Source organism: Oreochromis aureus, unplaced genomic scaffold (assembly GCF_013358895.1).
Source record: "Oreochromis aureus strain Israel breed Guangdong unplaced genomic scaffold, ZZ_aureus HiC_scaffold_76, whole genome shotgun sequence".
NCBI classification, from domain to species: domain Eukaryota; kingdom Metazoa; phylum Chordata; class Actinopteri; order Cichliformes; family Cichlidae; genus Oreochromis; species Oreochromis aureus.
Genome location: NW_024108974.1, coordinates 1 through 21,432, shown reverse-complemented (window position 1 = coordinate 21,432; position 21,432 = coordinate 1). Strand labels below are relative to the sequence as shown.

General features: G+C 38.1%; 1 long non-coding RNA gene across 1 annotated transcript; it reads left to right on the top strand.

Annotated features, from left to right (window-relative positions):
* The first annotated feature begins 8,012 nt into the window (after positions 1 to 8,012).
* LOC120437316 lies at positions 8,013 to 12,849 on the top strand. The gene is made up of 4 exons (XR_005611011.1): positions 8,013 to 8,159; positions 9,462 to 9,493; positions 10,712 to 10,738; positions 12,227 to 12,849. It is a non-coding gene; the product is annotated as an uncharacterized LOC120437316 (long non-coding RNA).
* The last annotated feature ends 8,583 nt before the right edge of the window (positions 12,850 to 21,432 follow it).

Genomic DNA, 21,432 nt, shown 5'->3' with positions numbered 1-21,432 from the left:
GTAGTGCCTTAGTAAATGTGAACACTGCGAAGTGGTATCAGACTGGTTTGTAGTGGAGGAATTTGTTGCCAGTTTCTTTAATCTTTAATCCGTATTCATGTTGTAATGTATACCCTGTTCTTAATCATAGAAACCACACCATATCACCCCTCCACATCCTCCTACTGTATGCCATATCTCCCTGTAACATCCATCTGACTGCCAATAAACTCCACCTGTGGTAATCTAATCCCTGGATGACAGCCTCTCCTTCTGACCGAGGATAGCTACTATTGCAGCACCACCCAGCATTAAACTGACGTACACCATTCTGTACAGTGCTAAATCATAGTGTTTGTGCCAAACAATAGCATTCACCCAAATAATAGTATTTCTGCTATGTTATATTATTACTGCTCATAGTATTTCTGCCAAATCATGGTATTTGTTCCAAAGCATAGTGTTTCTTCCAAAGCATAGTTTTCTTCCAAATCATAGTATAACTGCAAAATACAAGTTTTTGAGCCAAAACATATTTTTGTGCTAAAACATAGTATTTGTGCCAAATCATAGGGCAGTCAAACTACACCAAGGTCCGCTGATTCACCCAGTACAAGAATTATGCTGATAGCCCTCCTAGTTTTTGAGTTACACGACGTTTTGTAACTCCAAAAAACGGCGCTTTTCGCCTCTCACCGCGATCTATTTCTGATTACTGATCTCTTTGTTTTTTCAGCCACCGCCCCTTTCCAGGTGGCGCAATCAGTGATGACAGGGCTCTGCAGCTCAAAGGTCGTGGGTTCAATCCCACCTTGGTCGACATTTCTTTTTCACTACAAATTTATACACTATCACAGACCTGTAATTTATATTGCTATTTTTTTTTAATACAAATGAGTAGTGCAAAAACATACTATGTCTGCAACATCAAAGTATATCTGTTATGTTATAGTATTACTACTAAATCACAGTATTTCTGCCAATCCACGGAGGCTGACTGTTACTAAGTGCATCAGTGTACATAGGTCATCTGTTGTGTTGGAGTGCCCTCTTGTGGCGCCTTTTGGGTAGCGCCTTAGTAAACGTGAACACTGCAAAGAAGTGGTATCAGACTGGTTTTGTAGTGGAGGACTTTGTTGCCAGTTTCTTTTCATCTTCATTCATGTTGTAATGTAGTAGTACCACAATATGGCAGAAACACTATGTTTGGCACAAATACTTTGATTTGGCATACTTTAGCTTCTTCACCCCTTTTCAGCAAAATTTTCATTTTTTCACCCCCTTTGCAGCACAAGTTTCTGCTTCTTTGCCTCTTTTCTGCAGAAATTCTGCTGATTCACCTCTTTTCTGCAAAATTTTCAGCCTTTTCACCTCTTATCAGCACAATTCTCAGCAGTTTCTGCTCATTTCAGCAGAATTGTCCGTCTCTCCACCTCTTCTTTGTAGGAATGACTTTGGCTCAGGGAAATGAATAGCCACCAGGAGGGCCAGGTTCGAATCCTGCTCAGTGGGGCATTTTTTTTTCACCACCATACAACTTTTTGCAACTTTTCATTGTATTTAGCTTTTCATAGTATCATAGTATTTCCACAAAATATTTGTATTTCTGCTACCTTATATTATTACTGCTCATAGTATTTCTGCCAAATTTTGGTATTTGCTCCAAAGCACAGTATTTCTGCCAAATCACAATATAACTGCAAAATAAAGGTTTTTGAGACAAATCATAGCGTTTGTGCTAAATCCTAGTAATTCTGCTCATAGAATTTCTGCTATGCTGAGGTGCTTTCTGCTAGATTATAGTTTTTCTGCTAAATCAAAATATTTCATGTAAATCATACCAAGTCCCAGTGTTTCTGCCAAATCATAAATCATAAATAATGTGGCGTGTTGGGGAACAGCTAGTCCTCTCCCATCATGCCTTGGGACATGTGCTGCTGTTTAGATGTTCTTGTTTCATTGTTTATGGTTACGTTACTTTTAACTGTCTTGAATGTTGTGTTTATACTATGGTACAAAGTCACTGACAGTTATTGTTTTATAGGAAGGAAGAATGCAGTACCATAAGTGAGTTCTGTTATGCTGTTATTGACCCTTGAAGCACATTGTAGAACAAGCAAGTGTTTAATAAAAGCTTCTCCTACCAGCTTGGGGTGGCATTACAAGCTCAAGCTTTCCTGTGTGCTTATTTGCAAGACTTGTATGTGCCATAATAATTTTAATAAAGCAAAGTTAAGATGAGAAGCTTGTTCCAATTCATCTTCAGACAGTGCTGCCAGTCACGGTTGGAGCAGTTTTTACTGTCATCTTACTGTTGAGCCATAAATTACGTTTGTTTTCCAACTCTTAAAATGAAGCCGTTTCTTCTCTCTTCATATCTCCGCGACGGAGGTACAAAGAGCTATGAAAATCGAAGTCAAAGTTCAGCAAAGTCTGCTGATTTACCCAGTACAAGAATTGTGCTTCTATCCCACCTAGTTTTTGAGTTACACGACGTTTTGTAACTCCGAAAAATCTGCGTTTCGCCTCTCACCGCGATCTAATTCTGACTGCTCAAGTCTCTGTGTTTTAGGCACCCGCCCCCTTTGTGACCAGACCTCATTTGGCTCAGAGGGTTGAGAAGCTGCTGTGAGACCCGGTGGCAGAGGTTTGAGTCCTACCTGTGACAGTTGCTACACATCATCCCCACTTGCATGCACTCTGCTTTCTTGACACTCTTCAGTGTGCCCTTACACATAAAGCCATCTCATACACCTCTTTTTAGCAGATAATTCTGCTTTTTCGCTTGTTTTCAGCAACTGCTGATGCTGATAGCCCTCCTAGTTTTTGAGTTACACGACGTTTTGTAACTCCAAAACGCGCTTTAACCGCCTCTCACCGCGATCTATTTCTGATTGCTGATCTCTTTGTTTTTCAGCCACCTGCCCTCTTGCCAGGTGGCGCAATCAGTAATAACACGGCTCTGCAGCTCAAAGGTCGTGGGTTCAATCCCACCTTGGTCAACATTTTTTTTTTTCACTACAAATTTATACACTATCACAGACCTGTAATTTATATTGCTAATTTTTTTCACTACAACTGAGTAGTGCAAAAACATACTATGTCTGCAACATCACAGTATATCTGTTATGTTATAGTATTACTACTAAATCACAGTATTTCTGCCAATTCAAGGAGGCTGACTGTTACTAAGTGCATCAGTGTACATAGGTCATCTCTTGTGTTGGAGTGCCCTCTTGTGGCGCCTTTTGGGTAGTGCCTTAGTAAACGTGAACACTGCAAAGAAGTGGTATCAGACTGGTTTGTAGTGGAGGAATTTGTTGCCAGTTTCTTTCATCTTTAATCTGTATTCATGTTGTAATGTAGTAGTACCACAATATGGCAGAAACACTATGTTTTGGCACAAATACTTTGATTTGGTATACTTTAGCTTCTTCACCCCTTTTCAGCAAAATTTTCATTTTTTCACCCCTTTTCAGCACAAATTCCAGCTTTTTGGCTGTTTTCAGAAAAAAAACTCTTTTCAGCAGAAACTCTGCTGATTAATCTCTTTTCAGCGCAAGTTTCTGCTTCTTTGCCTCTTTTCTGCAGAAATTCTGCTGATCCACCTCTTTTCTGCAAAACTTTCAGCCTTTTCACCTGTTATCAGCACAATTCTCAGCAGCTTCTGCTCATTTCAGCAGAATTGTCCGTCTCTCCACAACAACTTTTTGCAACTTTTCATCTTTTTCAGCTTTTCAGCAGACAGCTTCAGCGTTAAGGCATCCACACAGCATTTTCGCAGGAAATGCAAATTTTTCTAGTTGTGTGGATGCTGGAGGCATCCACACTATTGAGTTCCTGTTTCTCTTTATTCTTTATTATTCTTTTTCAAGTTGCTTCCGTACGTTTTTCGGCGTTTAACTACTTCAACAATTTTTGTGCTATTTTCACCGTTCAAATTTCACAATATTCTGCTATTTCTGCTAATTCCAGCTATGATTTTTGGTATTTTCTGCTCTTATACTTTTTAAAATATTACGTTTTTTTCCTTTAATTTGTCCCATTGAAATGAATGGGAAATTTAAAAAATTCTGCTAAAACTTGCTTGTTTTTGAAACTTAACTACTTTCTCATACTTTCGCCTAGAACAACCATTCAAATTTTAAAATGTTCACAAATTATTGGGCTATTCATGAATGATTCAGCTTTTTCATATCTCTTATCGTTTTCATCTTATCCCTCTTTAAGTTTTGAGTTTCATCTTTGTGATTTTTCACAAAATACATGCGTTGTTATGGTTGCTATGCACTTGGTTCTAAGTGAGCCACTGTACCTTTTGCAATTTTCTCTTCATGTCCGAACAACTTCTTGCTACTCACTCAATTTTTACTCAACTTCCACAAATTATACATCAAAACGTAGGTATTTTTGCTGGCTTTCAGAAAATGTCACTATCATTGTTGTGGGATTTATAGAATTTTGGCAAATCTCCTCAGACCAACACAAAGTCTGAAAACTCTCCATAGAAAGTCAATGGAGAGTTTGTTCAAAATCACCGCTTGATTTCTGTAATGAGAGGCATATTCGAATCGTCATATCTCCCTAACAAAGCGACGTTAAGACATGAGGCTTGTGCCAATATATCTTCAGACACTCCTGACGCTCACAGTGTACGATTTTTTTTTCTCACCTATTACCATTTGGCCATGAATTACGTTTGTTTGAGGGTAGGAAATTTGTCCCTCGCTCAGATTTCTTCAGCTTTCAAACTCTGGAAATGAACCACTTTTTTCTCTCGTCATATCTTTTGATAGATTTCCACAAAGACCTGAAAATTTCCATGACTGTTCACCAAAGCCTGCTGTCTCTTACGGTGAAAGAATTATATCGATACTCCAAATAGATTTAGAGTTAGAAAGTGTTGTTTGAGGGCAGGTCAAGGCAGTTTTTGCTTCGCCTCTACTCAGTTATGGTGCATTACAAGTCAAATATCTTTAATAATTCATATTTTAATGATAAATTGTTAAAACTTGAAGATTCCCCCATCTCTTCTGAACAAAACGGTGTAAGAATGACCGTTCTAGCCCCTACGGTTAGGAAATTATGGCCATTTGTTTGAGAGGCATCCTCACTATGAGAAATACACTGCAGAAATCCTGTCTCTCTCTGTGCTGAGTGTGTAAAAACGGCTGCACCTGTTTTGGCGGGAAAAAGTACACAGCCTCTCTGATTGGTGGATTCAAATTTAGCAGCTCCCAGGCTGCTTGACTGACCTAGAAACTTGCTTGTCTCTCCCTATGTGTGTGTGTGTGTGTGTGTGTGTGTGTGTGTGTGTGTGACAGAGAGAGAGAAAGGGAGGGCGAGAGAGAGAGTTTTATGGGAGCATCTTATTGTATGATTTAAATTCAATATATTTAGACTGGTTGACTGAATTTGATCCTGTGTGTCTCTCTGTGCTTGTGTGTTTCCATATGTGTCCATATTTGTGATTGTGTGACTGTTATACTTTTTTTTGCTGATTTGTTTTCATTTAACAATTACATTTGAGGGACCCTTAGCATGTTCAGCATTTTTTCAGCTGTCCATTTTGCTTTTCCAATTTTTCTATTTAAGTTATTCATATTGTGCTAAGTCATAGCATTTCTGCTGCTGTTCAGTATTTGTGCTAAATACAGCATTTCTGCTAAATCATACTATTTCTGCTATTTCATAAGATTTGTGCTAACTCTAGTGTTTCTGCTAAAAAATTGTATTTCTGCCAAATATAGTATTTTTGATTAATTATAGTTTTTCTACCAAATCATAGTACAGTTTTACTGCTTTTTATATGGCTTCTGAGACAACCAATCATATATCTGTGGGCTTGCACATTCAAATTTGCATATTGTTGCCTTCATGGCTTCTAAGACAACCAATCATATCTGAGGGCTGGCATGTTAAAATTTGCATATTGGGACCTTCATGGCTTCTAAGTCAAAAGATAATCCATGTCATATATCTATAATATTTCATGCTTTTTTTTTTAAATGGTCAACATTTCAAGATTCCCCCATGTCGTCTGAAGAAAACGGTCTAAGAATGACTGTTTTAGCCCCTACGGTTAGGAATTTATGGCTGTTTGTTTGAGGGGAGTCCTGACTATGAGAAATAGACTGCAAAAATCCTGTCTCTCTCTGTGCTGCATGTGTAAAAGCCTGCACTTGGTGCACCAGTTTTGGCGGGAAAAAAAACACACACAGCCTCTGATTGGTGGATTCAAATTGAGAAGCTCACAGCTGTTTGACTGACCTAGAAACATGCTGTTAACAGCCCCTGTTCACTTTCTGCTGCTGCTGCTGTGTGTGTGTGTGTGTGTGTGTGTGTGTGTGTGTGTGTGTGTGTGTGTGTGAGAGAGAGAGAGAGAGAGAGAGAGAGAGAGACAAAGACCCTTTTTAGGGTAGCATCTCATTGTTGGATAAAAATGTAAAAATGTAACAGCAAACTTAACCATGTTCCTTTTTATTCAGCTTGTCATTTTACCTTTCCAATATTTTCACTTAAGTTATTACTATTCTGCTCAATCATAGTATCTGTTCTAAATCATTGTTATTAAGCTATATTGTAGGATTTCTGCTAAATCATAGTATTTCTACTATATTATATTTTTCTTTCTAAATATAGCATTTCTGCTATAGAATAGTATTTCTGCTATGTTATAATATTTGTGCTAAACTGGAGTATTTTTGCTAAAACATAGTATTTATATAAAATTAAAATATTCATAGTATATTACAGTGTCTCTGGTAAATCACAGCATTTCTGCTATGTTGTACTGTTTTTCTAAATCATAGTATTTCTGTAATGTTTAAGAATGTTTGGCTAAATATATTCTTTCTGTTATCTTATACAATTTCTCCTAAATTCTTGTATTTTTGAGAAGTTATCGTGTTTCTGGTAAGTTACAATGTTTCTGCTAAGTTCTGCTATGCTATTGTATTTCTGCCAAGTATTATGTTTCCTCTAAGATATTACAGTTCTGCTAAGTAATTACATTTTAGCAAAGTTCCTTTGCTTCAGCAAAGTTTTTTTTTTTTTTTTTGCTTCATGTCAGAAATACATCGCAAAAAGCCAATGTCTCTGTCTGTGTGAGCAAGGGGTGCTGCTGTATTGACAGGAACAACTACACAGCCTGATGAAGCAGACAGAAGCAGCATCTCTGGTGGATTCAAATTGAGCCTGATTTGGGCTGTTTGACTGTCATAGATACGGCTAAAAATATAAAGCTGAAAATAGCTGAAAAAGAGAAAGGCATTATTTGAAAAAGTTTTTGAACTTGTACTAACTTTACAGAAGCACCTGTGTGTGTTTGTCTGTGTGAATGTTTCTAATTTTGTGTATCTGTCGGCTGACGTTTGTGCCAATACACTACTATATTTATATATTTAGTTGAAATATAATAACATAAAAATTAGCAGAAACATTGGAAAAGCACAAAAGCTGAAAAAAGGTGAAATTCCCTTAAAACTACTTATAGTTCAACTATGATTTTTAGTTTAGATGGTTGTCTTTAAAACCTTCACTGAAGAGTCTTGTTGAAGACAGCCACACCTTTACTGCAGTAGAGGTGAACAAGTGGGTGCAAGTCCATTTAGGCCAGAATTCATATGATTACAACCAATATGTATTAGAATAAAAGAAATAAATGTGCAATGAACATGTCAGGAGTCACTGTTAAAAAGTCTCATGGAAGTGGGGTTAAAGTACCTCCTGAACCTCTGAGTCCTGCAGAGCAGTGAGGCGAGCCTCTGCAGCTCCTACTGTCCTGTGAGGATGATTAGGCGATCATCACCAACACCAGCTCCTTGGTGTTGGTGTTCAGAAGAAGACTGTTCTTATTATTGCCGTCAGTTAAATAAATCTATCATAATACAGTACATTTTAACATAATAACCTTATGTTTATTTATGTCTTTTAACCATTAGTTCAAATTCAAAGAGTCCTGTTTGAAATATTTATTAAACTTATAGAATTAAATTTCTGCTAGCTGTTTTTTGTTGCAAAAAAATCTAGTATAATGATATTTAAATTTACATATATTTTTCACGTTTTCAATGCCAATTTTGTGTAATGGCAAAGTTTCCCACTACCCGTGAATGCCTCTTTTTTATGTCTCTGGCTGACTCCTGAATCTCCGCCCACTCTCTGCTTGATCCCTGCCGGTAAGCCTGCTTCTCTGTCTCTCTTCTCTGAAATAAAATGTTAGCTGTTTGAGTGATTTACCCGGTTGTTGTTAGTGACTTATGAAGCCAGTCGAAGTATAAGACATGCTAAAGTAACACAATGGCTGCTTTTTTAGTGAAACGTTGTAATTTTAGTATTTAAAAGGAGTGTTTAGTATGCTAGCCCTAACAACCTAAGCGCTAACGCCTAGCCTAGCTCCAATAGGCCCAGTGTGAAATTAATATGGTTCATTTGATTGTTTAATACAGTTATTGTGTTGTATTTGGTTCATTCGGTGTGTTAGTGTTTCTGAGTCTCTTAGGGAAGCTGAAGTTACTTCTCCTCTTCATAAATCAGTCAGTTAAAACGGCCTCATTCTAGGTAATGAGGCGCCATTTTAGAACCACTGATTAGCTGCTGAAGCAGCAGGGTCGGCAACTTCAAAGGAGCCATTTTACCGCCTCTGGCTGAAGGCCGGGAGAAAAACAGTTTGTGTTGTGGGTTAATTAACAGAAGGGAGAGAGAGAGTGAGGATAAAACACATAATATAAGAATAATAGCATCTCTTAACAAGAAGAATTTTTTTATTTAATTAATTTTAGTTTTTTAGTTAAATTTTAAGAACGTTTAACAAACACTTGTTTGTGCAGGTTGTTGTTGTTGTTGTTGTTGTTTTTAGTAAAACCTACACCTGCAGCTCTGTTTAACTTAGCACTTTGTGAAAGATTAATGAAATATAAAAAAGGCGACCTTCAAATAAATAAAATGCAGCAGTGCGCCATTAATGTTATTAATATGATATGTAGATATTTAAAACGACAGCACATTAAATGATACTAAATGATACTGTGTGCAGGTGATAATATTTTTAGGAAACAGAATTTGAATGCAGACCAGCTCAAATGTTGAAGCCTACAAATATATCACCCAAGCTTTCATTTATGATTGTTCATGCTTTGAAATTGTGATGTCAGAATTTGATAAAGTGTGCAGTGCTAGGTGTAGCAAATCATTGCTTATTAAATCTACTGTGTTATCTAACAGCACCAAACTAATAGAGCTATCACATAACTGAGAAACCTGTGTGGCTTATTACAAATGGATGAAACCACACTTTACCTTAATGAAGACAGTAATATTTAATAAGGTGTAGAAAAAAGAGGAGGTGAGTTGTTTGTTGCTGTGGTAAACAAAGAAGTGTACTGAATCTTTTGGACTACACAGAGTGATGCAGTATTGACTGTGATGCTGATCTGAGTTGTCTCATTCTGTATTTTTGTGCTTTGTCTTTTGTTACACAGAGTGAACGAGATCTTTGGTTTTGCCTTTGCTGGTAAGTAAACAGTGACTGTAACTGAAGCAGTATGAACCTGGCATTGCGTAGCACGTTTGACGACTTACATACAGTAGTTTGACTTTTTGTGATACGTTTCCATTTACTGATTGGCAAAAATACAGGATTTGTGACCTGTAGCAGCAAAGCCCCCACACAGGGCCTCTGACTGTCCCTGAAAATGTCCCTGAAGTTTAATAGCCCATTTATGTATGATTTAAATTTTTTATGGCTTATTGAATCCAAACAGTTAAATGTCAGATGTCTTTATCCAGGTGTTCATTTTCTCCTTATGTTTGTGGATTTAAGTAGCAGACAAAACAATGAAAGTGTTTTAGGGGAGTCAGTATAAGTGGTTGCTCAAACACTTAAGAGCTGCACAGGTATTGATTTATATTGTCTCTCAAATTCTGCTGATGTATTACATTAAAGTCAGAACATTGTAGAAGTATTTTGCCTGACTCGGTATAAGTAATAGCTTTAACAGTAATAAAAACGAAGAGAACCAGAGGTGTGAGTGGACATGGTTAGGTAAATTACAGCCAGTGTGTCTAATTAGTTTATTACTTATTTAGTGAATATAATGTGTTTTAAAATTAAATAGAAATGTTGCCAAAAAGGGACATTGCAACATACATAAATATTCCTAGCAACTGGTACAATGAAAGGAATTTTTAGTGTAGTATTTTAGGACATTTAATTTTAATCACAAACATTCTGCACGTCTGTTATTGTAACATGTCAATATTTACATGTATTTTAGGATTTGCATATTCATATCAGACTAACCAAAACATGATGAGGTTTTCTGTTGCTTCTGATTTAAAGAATTACTTTGTATTTAATGTTTTTAACCTAAAAGGACATTAAAAGTTTTGGTTTTTCACACTTTATTAGAACTGACCTGTCGTAGAAAATGTTGGAGCCACAAGGCTTCTGTGTAGGAAATATTTGGTGTATCCTGCACTTGTGCCAACAAATGTTGGTGCCTGTTCTTTGCATTTCTGTAGTAATAATGCTTTTATTACACTTGCTATAGCCATGTGAGACCCTGCAGTTCTATTATCTCCTCTTTAGACTACAGTAAAATTAAAAAAGCTTAAAGTAATTGAGGATTTTACTAGTTAATTTGTGTCACAGTGAATTGGATTGTGTGTGAAGAGGCTCAACAGTCTGAATTATCAAACAGTGATCTGATGAATTGTTTCCTTTCTCTAGACTGCTGATCTGATCGTCTCAAGTCTGGTAAGTAAAGGTTTTTCTGAGGTGCAGTGCTGGGAAATGTTTCTCATTATAGGAGATTCAGTGTAGTGCTGTGAGTCAGCACAGCTATTGGTGATCATCAAAAGTCATAAAATCCTAAAAAAGTCTGTATAAACATTTCCAGACTTACAGAGGTTGGTAGGTTATTGTAGCAGCACATATTTTTTCACATTAGAGCAGCTCATGAACAGCAGTTTAGGTACAATTAAGTCTTCAAATAGGGCCTTGTGGATTTCAAAAGCTTCTTTCCCTTCATTAAATTAAGTCACTGTCTGAAAACTGCTCTTTGAATTAGTCTTTTATAATTAAAGATTTTGTTGATGACTGGAAAAAATCAAAAGCACAGATACAGCACTCATTTCTGTATTTTATGATTAAATGATCTACAAAGAAATTATGATCATATATATTTTTAATTAGGCCTTTAAATTGGTCATTATAAGTACGTCCTAGATTTAGTGGAGTGCTTATGGCTGTGTATTAAACATGCCCCAAATGTGACTGAAATATGTAGAAACAGTATTGTTTACTTTTATGTTAACGGATCTCAAATCCCTGTTTCTGTGTGCCCAGATATTATGATGTACTGTTGTCCCAGGTAAGTACACACAGAAACAGGGATTTGAGAACTTTGGGGATTAAGGAACATGTGATGTGGCATGAATTTTAAGCAGGTGGCCTGAAACTGTCTTCTCTAACCTCAGTGTGTGTGTTTTGTTGGACCATATGATATTTACAGTAGGTTATTGTAGCAGCACATCTTGGTTTAAGTTTATAGACACTGTTTGTTTTTATTATGTTAATAGAATGTAAAAATTTCTTTAGAATAGTTCCACCACCATTTTTGAGCATTTTCTATCAGTTCAGTCCAATAATGTACTGTGGAACTCTTCAATGTGTAAATCCCTGTATGTACTGTATTTTTCGGGTTATAAGGCGTATACAGCTAACCAAATATTCAGATAACTCAAACTATTCAACTCATTCACTGTAACTCTCAACATTTTTCAGTGGTAACACAGAACAATACACTCACTTTTTCTGTTCAGTCCTCTTCCACAAATCTATCAAATTCTTCATGGATTGATCGGTTTGAAATCTGCTTCGTACGCATGTCTCTAAACAGGTGCCAGGTTCTCATACACACACCATAATATTATGTTTAAGGACAATACGAATTACTCCGGGAGGCACCTGACTACTGTAGCTGTAATGCTCCAACAATCCATCAAGCGCTGCAGCTTTGTAGCTTTCCAAAGTCGTACTAAAACATTTTGACAGATGTTTGAGCGCCGTGTAGCACATAAAATTGGGTTGAGGTCAGCAAGCACAGCCAGAATTTATACATAAGGTAAACTGTTGATTTTTGAGAAAACTAAAGGATTTTAAGTGTGACTTATAGTCCGAAAAATACTGGAAAGCCATGTTTATTGGAAATATGCCTAATTCCAGTCCCTTTTTGTCTTACAGGTGACCTGCTGCAGAAAACCCTCTCCCTCTATCGTTGACAAGCAATTAACAAGCAATTTCAGTCTGTCCTATCGCTCTCCCTCTCCCTGCTCCATCTTTTTTGACAAGCCATTCTATCTTCTATCATTTCTCCGCCATGAGCTCTATCTAATTTTGACAAGCTTAAACCTGTGTTGACAAGAAACCAAGTTTGACAAGAAACCAAGTTTGACAAAAAAACAAGTTTTTGGAAATTGAAGTTACCACAACTTCGACAATCTGTTTTCAGAAATCTGAGAGATCTCTGCTCTCACTGCTCCTTCTTTCCTGTCGTTAAACTCTCATATCCACTCATTTTACTGGAAATTACAAGTAGAACATTGAATATACAGTAGTAGAATTACAGTACAGTAGAACTCAGTCGAAACTACTTACACAGCCCTACATTTGTCATTTTAATTTTGCATTACACTTTGGAATAAACATTGATTGGCTGTTTGCCTTACAGGTGCAATTACTTTAATAAATTATATAAAATATACACCTCTTCTTAAAGGTTTATTTGTAATAAGACAATCTGGTTATTTTGTAATATATACATTCAGACTGCTGTATTTACATAAATATTAAATTAGATTCAAATACATTTTTCAAGTCTGTTTCATTGGTTATAACATTTGACTACAAGTTTAAACTATTATTATTTAAGGACAAACCCTTTTTTTGTCACTCAGTGTAAGTATTCAGTTACAATTGTCATCTAGAGGCTGCCCTGAGAACCCAGACTTCCTGTTTCCTGACTGCTGCAGAACATCCAGCTGAAGAATCCCCATCACCTGTCATCTGATCACCACACCATCACAGCTCCTTATATTTGCTTTAAAGTTTAGATATCTGAAAGTTTTACACAAAGTCTACTTCAAAGCTAAGAGTTTTATTATAGCCTGTTGATTGTTGAGATTTATTATTATTACATTACAGAAGTATAGACCTATTCATTAACCAGTCTGGTTAAAAAAAAGAAGTAATAATATACAGTTTTTGAAAAAGCTACAATAAAACTGTTTTAAAGAACTTTCAATAACTTTTCTATTGAGTTTGTATTTAAGTCAGCCTTTTACATCAATTGCATAGTTATAAGAACACTTTACCATTTGTATAGTTTTACATTTATCCATTTAATAGAAACTTGAGGAGTCATTAGTTTTTCAGTGTTTACAGGTTGTTTTGTTTACATTTGTGTATAAATACATATAAGGTCCAGTTTGTACTTGCACAAAATGCCAAGGAAAGGTCAAAGGTCGCAGTCCCAGAAGCTTAGATGGCAAAAGGAGAAGGAACAGGTAAATGTTTCTCAGAGCGGTGAGCAGGTAAAGGTGTCTGTTACAAGTATTCCCAGTCCAGAAGTGCAGCTCAGCGTTCAGACAGCCACAGTGTCTTATGCAGATGTGGTAAAGAGAGGTGTTTGCTCATCATCTGTGCCAAATGCTAAAGTACAGCAGGTAATCCAGACTGAACCCCAGGTAACTGTGCAAACGCAGCATGATGGAGAAGCTCCAGGACCGTCTCATGTACAGGTTACAAACAGTGAAAGTCGTGCACGAGTGAGTAGCATCTGTGCGTCCAGAAGCCAGGCCTCTCCTAAGTATGGAAAGTACAGGAATCAGCAATGCATGGCGAACAGTTTGGTTTTCCTGTCATTCTTACACGAGGATGAATTCATTACCAGGGCAGATCTTAACCGTGTGTTGGACAAAGGCCATGCCATGCATTCAGATGCCAGAAAGAGGTTTGTGAACAGTGTGTTTCTAGCCTGCGATGAGCTTCCCACAGTGGTCAGCAGCCGCAGACACAAGTATCAAGTGGACATGTCTCAGTTTGCTCATTACGGCACATTTGATGGTACAGGTCATCTTCCGAGCCTTGAACAGGGACTACAGTGTTTGGCTTCAGCGGTTCGCTATGCTTTGCTAGTCATGGGAGGAAACGTCATTGCAGTTTGCAGGCTGACTTCAGGTGAATACGCATATTTTGACCCTCACTCACGTAAGTCTACAGGAATGCCATTGTCACTAGGTGTAAGTGGTGGAACTGCAGTTATGTTAAAATTCACACGTCTTAACGACATGACTGACAGGATCAAATGCTTGTACCGAATGTTTAGCATCGCACCAACCAGCACTTATGAGCTACAGCCTGTCGAGTTTCACAGTGAAAACGCTGCTGACCAAAGAGATGCTAATCAAACCACCGAATACAGACAACCTGCTACAAGTGTTCCAGCAGCAGCTTTAAATGAACCTGTCCATGAATTAAATTCCCAAACATCCACTGAGCAGACACGGAAAACTTTGATGGAGACTTTAACCACTGAAGTTACGTCATTCAGCATGGATTCAAATAAGACAGCTGCTGCATCTCTGCTACATCCAACATCTGCATCTTCTGTTAGAGAAACTCAGGTAACATTAGATTCTGCTCCTCAGAATAATTCAAACACTGCCTCCTGTTCAAGTAGGACATCAGATGAAATCTCACATAAATTTCTGAAATGTAATAAACAGGAAAGGAGAAAAATGAGGAGAAGATTGTTAGCCCAACCAAAACTACCAATAAGAAAGGAAAATCAGAAAAAGAAAGAAAGGCAGATGTACACTTTTGATGAAAGCTTTAAGGCAAAGAAAAAAAACTCCAGTAGAAAGTTTAATGATCCGGATCACAGACAGAAGAAGAATGTGTACAAAAAACATCTGTATAAACTAAATGCTACGTATAGAGAGAAACAGAGAGAACATTTGAGAAAGCTCTATAGAGAAAGGGATGATTTTAAGGAAAAACAGAAGGAGAAAATGAGAAATCTCTACAGAAAAAGGGATGATTTTAAGGAAAAATGGAAGGAGCAAATGAGAAGGATCTATAGAGAAAGTGTTCAAATTAGAGAGAGAAAAAGAGAACGTGTCATAAGGACTTATAAGGACAATCCTAGATTCAGAGAACAACAGAAAGAACGTATAAGAAAAATTTACAGAACTTCTGCTGGATTCAGAGAGAAACATAAAGCTTTCATGAGGTCATATGCATATAATCTATATAAAAAAAATGAAGAATTTAAAAATAAAAAACGATCTTACATCACTAAACGTTATGGAGAAGAGAGACAATTTCAGCTGCAACACAAGAACAATATGAGAGAACGAATGAGAATAAAATATTGGAACGGCTTTTCTTTTAGACAGATGCATAATATCAGATGTGCAATGAACATAAAAAGAAAATATCGTCAGATGCATCGACCAGCTGAAAGTTTACAGTGTCATCCAGATAACAGTTTAATGAATGAGGCCATATCTCGTTTCAGATCAAACATTAAGTCAGCACCATCTCATGTTTGTACTGTTTGCCTAAAAGCTTCTTTTCCTAATCAGGTTAAAATCTGCAAAAGAGAAAATTACTCAAAACACCAAACTGTAGCTCAGCAGTGTCTAACTGGTAAATTTGTTCATATGTGTGATGAAGCATGTAATGATCACTGCAGCTTCCCTGTTGAGAGAAAAAAGGAGTATATCTGTCACACGTGTCACAGTTCCCTCAAAAGTGGACGCATGCCAAGGCTTGCTGCTGTCAATGGTTTAGAACTGCAGGATATTCCAGCTGAATTGTGTGATCTCAACATTCTGGAGAGACATCTGATTGCCAAATGCATACCATTTGCAAAGATTATTCCACTTCCAAAGGGCAGACAAAGACTCATACGTGGTAATGTGGTGTGTGTACCATCTGAGGTCCAACAAACAGTTGACTGTTTACCGAGGCTCAGAAGCCAATCACAGATAATGAGGATCAAGCTGAAAAGACGACTGTGCTACAAAGGCCATCAGCTGTTCCAGACTGTCACCTGGTCTAAACTGATCCAAGCCCTGCGTAAACTCAAACAAATTCATCCGCAGTACACAGATATTGTTATCAGAGATGATGCATTGCTTTGTGATCCAACGTTACCTGATGATGACAGCAGTGATGAAGCAAGCATGGGAAGTGATGATTATGATGAAGCAGATTTAATGGAAATTGACAACTATGAAAAAGATGCCCTTTTGTGCGAAACTGAGTCTGTAAGTGAACAAGATATTGATATGCAATCCTGTGAAGAACAACCAGAGGAAATCAATCCAGAGGAACCAGAAAGTGATTTGAACAATGGAGGTTTTGCTCTAGAAAGTTGCCTGCAGCCTGTTGACATTTCAGAAGAGATTCTCTGTTTCACTGATAACACATATTGTGTGGCTCCTGCAGAAAGAAACAATCCTGTTAGCTTCTTCAGAACTCCTCATTTGGAAGCCATGGCATTTCCTGTGCAGTTTCCTACTGGTCAGAATACACTGGATGAAAAGAGACATCTTAAACTCACACCAAGTGCTTACTTCAAGTCAAGGCTTTTCAACATTGATGCAAGATTTGCTAAAGATACAAATTACCTGTTTTTCTCACAGTTTGTCACTGAAATACACCTGGCTAATTCCAGCATGACAATACAGCTAAGGAAAGGTAAAACTATGACCAGAGATGGACGCAAAATCACATCAGGAATGTTACAAAGTAAGACAGAAGTAGAGAAGCTGGTAAGAAATAAAGATGCAATCAGATTTATGCAGCCACTCAGAGGAACTCCAGCTTACTGGCAGAAAACTACCAGAGATCTATTCAGTATGGTTCGTCAAATAGGAACACCTCAGTTTTTTGTCACATTCTCTGCTGCTGAGATGAGATGGCCGGAAGTGATTCAAGCAATAAAGAGACAGCAAGGTGAAGAGGTTGATTTTGAAGCCCTGGACTGGTCAGAAAAGTGTGAAATTCTAAGATCAAATCCAGTAACCACCATGCGAATGTTTGATAAGCGTGTTGAGGCTTTGTTCAGAGATTTGCTTTTTCTCCTGCACAGCCCCTTGGTGAAATCATTGATTACTTTTACAGAGTTGAGTTCCAGCACAGAGGTAGTCCGCATATACACATGTTGCTGTGGATTAGAGAAAAGGTAGAAGTAGATGTGGATGATGACCAAACTGTCTGTGACTTTGTGGACAGATACATCTCAGCTCAACTCCTGATCCAGAAAAACAGCCTGAACTGCACAAAAAGTCGCTGAACTACAAAAGCACAGCAAAAACCACACAAAGACATGCTTTAAGAGTGTGAACTCTGGTTGTAGATTTGGGTTTCCAAAACCACCATCCACAAGAACAATGATTGTGAGACAGGATGAGGATTCAGACACTGAAGCTGCAAAAGCCAAACTCAGACCTTTGTTGAACCTGCTGAAGGAACCTGAAGCTGCTTCGCTCACCATAGAGCAGATTCTGTCACGATGCAACTTGACAATGAATGAGTATGAGCAATGTCTCCAAGACATAAACAAGAAAACAGCGCTGATTCTGAAACGTGACCCAAAGGACTGTTGGATCAACAATTACAACCCAGACCTGCTTGAAGCCTGGAACTCTAATTTAGATGTCTCATTAATATTGAATGCCTATTCATGTATAGAATATCTCTGTAAATATATAACGAAGAAAGAATCTGGCCTCTCTGAATACCTGAAGACAGTTATTGACAACTCTGATAAGAACACGGTCAATGAATGTGATGAAATGAGAGCTGTGATGCAGGCTTACTCAAAAAAGAGAGAGATCAGTGCACAGGAGTGTGTGACTCGAGTCTGTGGCCTAAAAATGAAAAAATGTTCCCGCAGTGTTGTATTTGTACCAACAGATGATAACCCTGTAAAAATGAGTCGCCCGATGAGCTACCTGGAATCCACAACACATGACAGTTGTAATATTTGGATGACAAGTTTGACTGATAAATACAAATGCAGACCTGAGACACCAGAATATGAGGAAATGTCACTGGCTGATTTTGCTGCCTTGTGCCGGTTGGTGAGTGGTCCAAATGAAGGAAAAGATGTGCTTCCTCTTCTAAACCAGCTTGGATTTGTACAAAGGCGAAAGAATGATAAACCAGCTATAATCAGGTATTACCACTGTTCACAGGAAAAAGATCCTGAGCAATATTATGGACGACTGTTGAGACTTTACCTTCCACACAGATCAGAGCAGGAACTGAAACCACAATGTTTCCAAACCTATCAGTCCTTCTACAACTCGGGTTTTGTACGACTTCCATGTTCAGACCACAGTGAGTCTGTGAAAAGGGTTGTGAAGAGAAATAAAGACAAGTATGAGAAGAACTCTGAGGATATTGAGAGTGCACTGGAAGAATTTGAACAAAATAGGGATGTTGTGATCGATGAATGGTGTAATCTTGCTCCTGAATCTGAAGTTGTGAGGCTGCAATGTGATGAGAATCTTCCTGAGAGACATTCTGATGATGAGAACGAACAGGAGAATGTCCCCGACTACAGTCGTCAGTCTGGTGCTGTAACAGAGATCAGAGCCGTCAGAGAACAACCTGCAGTAGATCCAGCTGTGGTACGTGTAATGTATCAGAATCTGAACCAGAAGCAGGCCTGCGTGTTCTATGCTATAAGAGACTGGTGTATTCAGCGAGTTTGTGGTTTGAACCCAGATCCATTTTCTTCTATATCAACGGTGGTGCAGGAACTGGAAAGTCACATCTGATTAAATGTATTCACTCTGAAGCATCAAAGATCCTGAGCAGACTGCCTGCTAATGCAGAAGAAGCTGACATATCAAATCCAACTGTTTTACTGACGTCATTTACTGGAACAGCAGCTTTTTCTATCAATGGCTCTACGTTACATTCCCTACTGAAACTACCCAGAAGTCTGAAACCACCCATTCAAGGACTTGGTAACCAGCTGGATGAAGTCAGATCTGAGCTTATAAATGCTGAAATTATTGTTATTGATGAGATTTCAATGGTTTCAAAACCCCTTTTTGCTTATGTGGATGCAAGACTGAAACAAATCAAAGGCACTCAGAGACCTTTTGGTGGAATGTCAGTTTTAGCTGTTGGAGATTTTTACCAGCTGCCACCAGTGCGACAGTCTAAACCTCTCTGTGTTTATGATCCAGAACAGATTGACCTATGGCAGGAACATTTTCAGATGATCACTCTAACCGAGATCATGCGTCAGAAAGATGATGTGGCCTTTGCAGAGATGTTGAACAGGATTAGAGTAAAGAAAAGACAGATGAGCTTTCTCAGTGCGACAGAGATTTGTTGTCACAGGCTGTGACTGCACCAGAAGAATGTCCAACTGAGGTCTTACACATTTATGCCACCAACAAGAATGTGGAATCCCACAACACAGATACGCTCAAGAAGCTTCATTCAAACATTATAATCATCAATGCAGACGATTTCCAGAAGGATAAATGTACAGGCAGAATGGCACGAAGAGACAAACCATTTACAGGTGGGCGAAATGATTTACCCGACACCCTGAATGTTGCTGAAGGAGCTCGAGTGATGCTGACCAGAAACTTGGACACACTAAACGGTTTGGTCAATGGTGCTTTTGGTATACTGATAAAGGTGGTGAGATCTGAAAATGATGGACAAATAATTAAACTGGGGCTCAGAATGGACAACCGGCAGCCTATGAGACACAACAGCAGTGCTAATGCAGCATCTGATGATCTGATTTATATTGAGAGATCAGAGGAGAGTCTGAAGTTTAAAGGAGCGGTACGCAGACAGTTTCCTGTAAAGCTCGCATTTGCCTGCACAATCCACAAAACCCAGGGTCTTACAACTCAGACAGCTGTAGTTTCAATGAAGAACATTTTTGAACCAGGTATGGCTTATGTTGCTCTCAGCAGGGTGACGTCTCTCAGTGGACTCTATTTGCAGGACTTGGATGAGAAAAAGATTTACGCCAATCCCGAGGTAACTGCAGCGCTCCAAACCATGAGACAAGCCAGCGTTGAGGAAATGATGCCTCTTCTTCAGGTCAGAGAAACAGCCAGCAGACCTGACACTCTTACACTGATCCATCACAATACGGAGGGTTTGCCATCTCACATCAGTGACATCAAGAGTCATCATGAAATGTGTTTAGCAGATGTTTTGTGTCTCACAGAGTCTCACCTCAAGGCTCCTTTGTTGCAGACAGTCTTCATTTGGACGGCTACACCATGTTCAAACGCAACAGACATGTGTCCTACACAAACTTTCCTCACATGGCCAGCAGAAGTGGTGGTGGAGTTGTTGTGTATTTGAGGAATCATTTTCAGGTTCAGGTAAAACAGTATCTGCATAATGTCACTGATCTTGAGTTCTTAGTGTTAAAGGTTCAGGCTCCATTCCCTGCGCTCATTGCGGTTGTGTACAGACCTCCAGACTACAGTTTGACACCGTTCATGCAAAACCTGGTAAGTCTTTTAGATTCACTTGAAATAATGGACTGTCACCCAATAATTGTGTGTGGAGATTTTAATGAGAACCAGTTACAGAGTGGAAGAAAACAGATTCTGGAGCAGTTTCAGTCGAGAGGGTATTCACAGCTGATCACTTCTGCCACTACAGACAAGAACACCCTGCTTGACCTCATTTTTGTTTCTCAGCCACAGCAGAATCTTCATTCAGGTGTCCTGAGGACATATTACAGTTACCACAACCCTGTGTTTTGTGTCCTGTCCTCCAGCCAATCATGAAGTCGTCTGGTGAGTTTTGAAACAATTACAGATCATGTTTGTTACAGAGTTTACTGATTGTAGAGCATGAAAAAGATTTTTCATTGAAAAATCTTATTTCTTCATATTGTCTTCCCTACTCTGTCTGTAAGAAGACCCTTTCTTTTTGCAATGTTATTAATCATTTCACCAAATCATGGCTGAACTTGCAGAGCCGGGAGATCTGCTTTCTGTTATCATGCACCTCAGATCTGAAATATGCTGCAAAAAGTATTAAACGGACATAATTTATTTTTTATTCTCATGTTTTAAATGACTAAATCTACTAATGCATTTTTTCATGGATGTTAATTGTCATCTCCTTTTTTGATACTTTTTTTACTCTGACGTATGTATCTCAACAAACGAGAGCTTCCCCTCAAAGGGCTTTCAAATATGAAATAGTAAATAAATAAATCCCAGATAAATGCAGGTATTTATTATGGGTCACATGAATAATAACAGACAATTATATTTTCTTGATTATAGTAAATTTTGTAGAATCAAATGTTTTTGGGATGAATGAGGTTTTGCTTATCATGTTTTACAGGTAAAAAAATGTTAAAAGTTTTA